Raw genomic sequence first — 7,946 nt, 5'->3', positions numbered from 1 at the left:
TTGCTCTGTAAATCTTCACCCAAATCACAATAAAGAAATAAAAATCAAAATAAAATCACAATAAAATAAATAAATAAATAAAGACAACACCTCCAGCGTCAGTGGGCTGGGACCAAGAGGCAGAGCTAAAGCCCAAAGTCGAGGGGCTTTCCTCCAGCCCCAAGAGCTGGCACTTTGAATTCAGACTTGTAGCCTCCTGAACTATAAGAAGATAAACTCTCAGTTGTTAAAGCCACCCACTTGGGACATGTCTGTTAGAGCGGCACTCAAGAACCAAACATCACCCCTCCCCCTGGAGACTGTGACCTCCCCTTTTCCTCTAAAAATGGTGGTGGGACCAGGGATGCAGACAGCCTCCAGAAACTGAGAGTAGACCCCGGCTGACAGCCAGCAAGGAACTGAGCCCTGCTACAACCACGAGAGCCTGGAAGAGGACCCTGGCATTCAGATGGGGACACAGAGCTGGCCCACACCTTGATCCCAGCCACGTGAGACATTGAGCAGACAACCACCTAAGCTGAACTGAGACTTAGCACCTACAGAGGATGAGACAGCAAATGAGCAGTTTAAAGCCGCTAATTGGTGGCAATTTGTGATAGAAAATATTTCTCCAAATATTTTAACTACATTCTTTCTTCTCTCCTGCTCAAGACTCTCAGGAAACAGAGGTTAGGCCCTTCAGCAGTGGCCCATGGGTCCCTCAGGCTCTGTTCTTTTTTGGAAACTTTCATTCTTTTTTCTGTTTGCTGTTCCATTTGTTCCTGGGCAGTCATTGGAGAGTCTGATTTGGCTTCAAGTCCATTGGCTCTCTCCTCTGTCATCTGTGCTATTGACTCCATCTAGTGCAGTTTTCTTAGATTATTGAATGAAGAGGAACGTGGCATCAGGATTGGAGGACGACTTATTAACAACCTTTGATATGCAGACGACACAACCTTACTTGCTGAAAGTGAGGATGACTTGAAGCACTTACTGATGAAGATTGAAGACTACAGTCTGCAGCATGGATTACACCTCCACATAAAGAAAACAACAATCCTCACAACTAGACCAAGAAGCAACATCACAATAAATGGAGAAAAGATTGAAGTTGTCAGGGATGTCATTTTACTTGGATCCACAGTCAACACCCATGGAAGCAGCAGTCAGGACATCAGATGTCATCATGCACTGTGCACATCTGCTGCAAAAGACCTCTTTAAAGTGCTGAAGAGTAAAGATGTCACTTTGAAAACTAAGGTGCACCTAACCCAAGCCATGGTATTTTCAGTCACCTCATATGCATGTGAAAGCTGGACAGTGAATAAGGAAGACAAAAGAAGTGATGCATTTCAGTTGTGTTGGCAAAGAATACCGAAAGTACCATGGACTGCGAGAACGAACAAATCTGTCCTGGAGGAAGTGCAGCCGGAATGCTCCTTGGAAGCGAGAATGGCCAGACTTCTCACCTTCTTTGGTCATGTTGTCAGAAGGGACCATTCCCTGGAGCAGGATTTCATGCTTGGTAAAGTAGAGGGTCAGCAAAGAAAGAGCCCTCAACGAGCTGGACTGACACGGTGACTGCGATGATGGGCTCAAGCACAGCAAGGACTATGAGGCTGGCACAGGACAGGGTGGTGTTCCGTTCTGCTGCACGTGGGGCTGCACATGGGGTTGCTACGAGTCAGAGCTGACTCTATGCACTCACAGCAGTGCCGTTTTCGCTGTATTTCAGTCCATGTAGATTTCAGTTCTAACATTTCCATGTGGTTTTCCTGTGTAGCTCCTCTTTCTTTGCTGAGACTGTCTACATCTCCTTTCACTTCATGCGAGTTTGCCCTTACTTGTTGGAACATGTTCCTAAAAGCTACTTGAAAGCCTTTATCAGATAATTCCAATGGCTTTGTCGTCCTAGGGTCTGTTGATTTTTTTTTTTTTCTCCCATGCAAATTGGAATGTTTCTGGGTCTTCATGTGCCAACTAAGTTTGTGTTATACTCTAGGCAGTTTGAATACTGTGTTACGAGACTCTGGATCTTGATTGAATCCTTCAGAGAATGTTGATATTTTTGTATTAGCAAGGACTTGAGCTGCATTCAAGCTGCAAGTTCCCACCCCACTTCTGTGAGTTGAGGGCCCAATGCCAGCTCAGCTTTGAAAACTTCTGCTTTTCAGTTCTGTGCCCTGTACTCCCCACCCATAGGCCAGTCTGGGTTGGGCAGTGTCTACCTATCATCCAGGTCTTAAGGCCAGTGTTAGCTATTTGGAGTCAGATCCACATGCAGACTTCTTGGGACATGGCCATTAATCCATGCACAACTCTATGGGGCTGCCCACTATCTCCTTCCTTTCTCTGCCTCACCCCAGTGCTTGTTACTCTCTGGGACTCCCATTTTTGATTCTCTGGATGGTAATCTGGGTTTTGGCTATCCCTCTCCACTGGGCACTGCTCAAATTTGTGCCATGTCTGGGACCAAGTACTGGGAGGACAGAGCAAGAAAACGACAAGGCTGACACACCATCACGGGTCCTCAAATTAGAAAGGGATGTTCCTGTCTCAGAGGAATGTTGTTGTTGTTGTTATGCGCCGTCGAGTCGGACCCAACTCATAGTGACCCCTCCTTGGGTTTCCAAGGCAGTATCACCTCAGAAGTAGATTGCCCCATCTTCCTTCTGAGGAATGGCTGGTGGGTTTGAACTGCCAGCCTTCTGGTTAGCAGTCAAGTGCCGTAGGCACTATGCTACCAAAGGAATAGGCTTCTTCAAACCCCTTCTGCCACTGCAGCCACCATGGGACAGAAAATGGAAAGAGAGAAGAAAGGCAGGATTCCCCACCTGTCTGAGCAGGAGGAGTGGCCTTTCCTGCCCCTTGAGCCAGAATGAGAGGGCATTTCCCTTTATTCTCTGTCCACCCCACTAACCACTCCTGGATCACAGAGCTTCCTCCTGTGCTCTCTGTCCTCCTCAGTGTCCACTCCTGGGCCATAGGGCTTCCTCCTATGCTCTCTGTCCACCCACTGTCCACTCCTGGGCCACAGGGCTTCCTTCTGGGCTCTCTGTCCTCCCCACTGTCCACTCCTGGACCACAGAGCTTCTCCTATGCTCTCTGTCCACTTCAACATCCACTCCTGGACCATAGAGCTTCCTCCTGTGCTCTCTGTCCACCTCAGTGTCCATTCATGGACCACAGAACTTCCCCTCCTTATCTCTGTCCACCCCATTGTCAACTCCTGGACCACAGAAATGTCTGCATTTTACTTCAGGATGGACCTTGAAATGCTCTTTTTGACAATTAATGCAACACCATTCCTCTTCAATTTGTTATTTCTGACATAGTAAACAATATGGCAGTCTGATTCAAAATGGCCAGTTCCAGTGCATTTCAACTCACTAATGCCTAGGATATCAATCTTTATGTGTTCCATTTCACTTTTGACAGCTTCCAATTTTCCTAGATTCATACTTTGTACATTCCACATTCCAATTATTAATGGATATTTGCAGATATTCCTTTGAGCCGTGCCTGATCAGCAAATGAAGGTCTTGAAAACACTTCAAGATCTGTCCTAAAGTACAGGACTGTCAGTGATAGGATAATATCCATACGCCTACAAAGAAGACAAATTAATATGATGGTTATTCAAATTACGCACCAACTACTAAAGCCAAGGATGAAGAAATTAAAGATTTTTATCAACTTCTGTAGTCTAAAATTGACCCCACATGGGATCTAGATGCATTGATTATTACTCATGATTGGAATGCAAAATTTGGAAACAAAGAAGAAGCATCAGTAGTTGGAAAATATGGCCTTCACAATAGAAATGAAGCTAGAGACCACATGATAGAATTTTGTAAGACCAATGACTTATTCATTGCAAATACCTTTTCTGAACAACATAAATGGCAACTGTACACATGGACCTCACTGGACAGGTACTCATGATTCAAATCGACTACATCTGTAGAAAGAGGTGATAGAGAAACTCAATATCATCAATCAGAAAAAGGCCAGGGGTTGACTGTGTAACAGACCCTCAGTTGCTCATATGCAACTTCAAGTTGAAGTTGAAGAAAATTAAAACAAGTCCTTGAAAGCCAAGATCTAAGTATATCACACCTGAATTTAGAGACCATCTGAAGAATAGATTTGCTACTTTGAACATCAATGACCAAAGACCAGATAAGTTGTGAGGTGACATCAAGAACACCATACATGAAGAAAGCAAGAAAAAAACCCAAACTCACTGACAATGAGTCAATATGGATCACAGTGACCCCTCCTTGGGTTTCTGAGACAGTATCTCTACAGAAGTAGATTGCCCAGTCTTCCTTCTGAGGAGTGGCTGGTGGGTTTGAACCACCAGCCTTCTGCTTAGCAGTCAAATGCCTTAGGCACTGCGCCACCAGAAAGAAAGAAGTCATTAAAAAGACAGAAAAGGAGGAAGAGTCCAAAACATACGTCAGAAGAGACTGAAACTTGCTCTTGAACAGAGAGCAGCGAAAGCAATTGGAAGAAATGGTAAGATAAAAGAACTGAACAGAAGATTTCAAGGGATGACACCAGAAGACAAAGTATTATAATAAGATATGCAAAGATGTGGAATTAGAAAACCAAAAGGGAAGAATACACTCATCATTTCTCAAGTTAAAAAAAAAAAACTGAAGAAAAATATTCATGCTTTGAGTTGCATATTGAAGGATTCTATGAGCAAAATAGTGAATGATACTTGATACAGGAAGCATCAAAAGAAGATTAAAGGAATACACAGAGTCATTGTACCAAAAAGAATTAGTCAATGTTCATCCATTTCAGGAGGTAGCATATGATCAAGAATCAATGGGATTGAAGGAAGAAGCCCAAACTGCACTGAAGGAATTGGTGAAAAACAAGATTCCAGGAATCGACAGAATTCTCTTTGAGATGTTTCAACAAACCAGTGCTGCCCTGGAGGCACTTACTTGTCTATGCCAAGAAATCTGTTATGAGCCACACAGTCAAATGCCTTTGTGTAGTCCATAAAACAGAAGTAAACATCTTTCTGATATTATTTGCTTTCAGCCAAGATCCATCTGACCTCAGCAATGATATCCCTTGTTCTACGTCCTCTTCTGAATCCAGCTTGCATTTCTGGCAGCTCCCTATCAGTGTAATGGTGCAACAACAGGTTTTGAATTATTTTTAGTAAAATTTTACTTGTGTATTATATTAATGATATGGTTTGATAATTTCCGCATTCTGTGGAATTACCTTTCTTTGGAATGGGTACAAATTTGGATCTATTGCAGTCAATTGGCCAAGTAGCTGTCTTCCAAATTTCTTGGCATAGCCAAGTGAGTGCCTCCAGCACAGTGTCTGTTTGCTGAAACATCTCAATGGGTATTTCATCAATTCCTGGAGCTTTGTTCTTTGCCAATTCCTTCAGTACAGCTTCAACTTCTTCCTCCAATACCATAGGTTTTTGATCATATACCACCTCCTGAAATGGATGAACATCAATTTTTTTGGTACCGTGACTCTGTGAATTCCTTCCATCTTCTTTTGATGCTTCTTGCATCATTCAATATTTTGCCCACCCCATAGAATCTTTCGATATTGCAACTCAAGGCTTGAATTTTTTCTTCAAATCTTTCAGCTTGAGAAATGCCGAGTGTGTTCTTCCCTTTTGTTTTTTCAAACTCCAGGTCTTTGCACATTTCATTATAATAATTGACCTTGTCTTCTCAAACTGCTCTTTGAAATCTTCTGTTCAACTCTTCCATCTTGTCATTTCTTCAATTTGCTTTAGCTACTCTCTTTTCAAGAGCAAGTTTCAGAGTCTCTTCTGATATCCATTTTGATCTTTTCTTCCTTTCTTGTTTTTTTAATGACCTTTTATTTTCTTCATGCATGATGTTCTTGATGTCATCCCACAATGCCTCTGGTTTGGTCACTGGTGGTCAATGCGTCAAATCTATTCTTTAGATGGTCTCTAAATTTAGGAGGGATATAATCAAGGTCATACTTTGGCTCTTGGGGATGTGTTTTAATCACCTTCAGCTTCATCTTGAACTTGCACGTGAGCAGTTGATGGTCTGTTCCACAGTCAGCTCCTGGCCTGGTTTTGGCTAAAGATACTGAGCTTCTCCATCATCTCTTTCCACAGAATCGATCTGATTCCTATATAACCCATCTGGAGAGGTCCACATGTCTAGCCACCATTTGTGTTATTGAAAACAGGTATTTGCAATGAATTATTCCTTGGTCTTGCAAAGTTCTATTGTACAATCTTGGGTGTCATTTCTATCACCAAGGCCATATTTTCCAACTACTGGTGATTCTTCATTTACAATTTTCTCATTCCAGTCACCAGTAATAATCAATACATCTTTGTTGAAAGTTTGGTCAATTTCAGGCTGCAGAAATTGGTAAAAAATCTTGAATTTCCTCATCTTTGGCTTTGGTGGTTGATGTATAAATTTGAATAATGGTCTTCCTTGTAGGCATATGGATATTATTCTATCACTGACAGCATTGTACTTCAGGATAGATCTTGAACTATGCTTTGTGACTATGAATGACATGCCATTCCTCTTCATTTTGTTATTCCCAGCTTAGTAGGTTATATGGTTGTCTGATTCAAAATGGCCAAATCCAGCCCATTTCTGCTCACTAATGCTGAGGATATAGATCTGTATGTGTTCTGCTTCACTTTTGACAACCTCCAATTTTCCTAGATTCATGCCTTGTACATTCCATGTTTTGATTATTAATGCATGCTTGCAGATGTATCTTCCCATTTTGAGTCACGCCACATCAGCAAATGGAGGTCCCAAAAGTTTTAGTCCATCCACATCATTAAGGTCCACTCTACTTTGAGGAGGAGCTCTGGTGGCATTTTGGTTTTTTTCTTCTTTGAGGATGCAGCTCTTCCCCAGTTGTATTTTGAGTGCTTTCTGACCCGAAGGGCTCATCTTCTGGCATTGTACTGGACAATTTTTAAGGGCTATTCATAACATTGTCCAGTAATATATCAGACAGCGTTTCACTGCTTTTCATAAGGTTTTCAGTGGCCAATTCTTTGAGAAGTGGATGGCCCCTTCCTTCTTCCGGGTCTGTCTCAGTGTGGAAGCTCCGCTGAAACCTGTCTGCCATGGTGACCCTGCTGGTATTTGAAATACCAATGGCATTAGCCTGCAGCCTCAGAGCAGCACAGAAGCCACCACAGTATGACAAACTGACAGGCGAGTGGTGGATCCTGTTACCATGCTACACAGCGTATAGTCCCTTCCTCCATAAAACACTGTAAGTAGTTTGATTCTTTCAGAATTTTTCTGTGCATATCAAGCATACGTTTTTATACATCTTATTTCTTTATTAATATATTATTTTATTAATATTATATTAAACGATGTTATACAATTTGCCTTCCCCACAGCTCATCACGTACGTCTTTGAATGTTGTACCATGTAGACTTACCTAATTCTTCCTTCAGGCTACACTGTATTTCATTTTATAGATTGCCATTTAGGTAGCTTCCATTTTTTCCTGATCATGAACAAAATTGAACTGAAAATACTTTTCATGTATTTGTGCTCAGTTTATGCATAAATTTCCATGGTGTCAATGTCTGAAAGAGGAGATGGCAGCAGAAAAACACTATTGTTGTTGGGTGCCATCACGTCAGCCCCAGCTCTTAGCGACCTTACTAACAACAGAACTAAACACTGCCCTGTGGATTGATACAGTGGTTGTGACGATGGGCCCAAGCATGGCAAAGAGTGAGGAGGATGCAGGGCCAGGAAGTGGTTCATCGTTTTGTACATGGGGTCGCTGTGACTTAGAACCAATTCAACACCACCACCACCACCACCTCCACCTCCACAGTCATTAAAGCTCTTTCACAGTTTGTAGGTATACATTGTCTTCAGGGCCCCTCAGTGGTGCATGGAAAGTCCTTGCCATGCCTCCACAATAGTAAGGGTGC

This window comes from Orycteropus afer, unplaced genomic scaffold (genome assembly GCF_000298275.1).
Source record: "Orycteropus afer afer isolate SDZICR_OR568_19922 unplaced genomic scaffold, OryAfe1.0 scaffold00273, whole genome shotgun sequence".
Classification (NCBI taxonomy): Eukaryota; Metazoa; Chordata; class Mammalia; order Tubulidentata; family Orycteropodidae; genus Orycteropus; species Orycteropus afer.
This window is presented reverse-complemented; position numbering follows the sequence as displayed.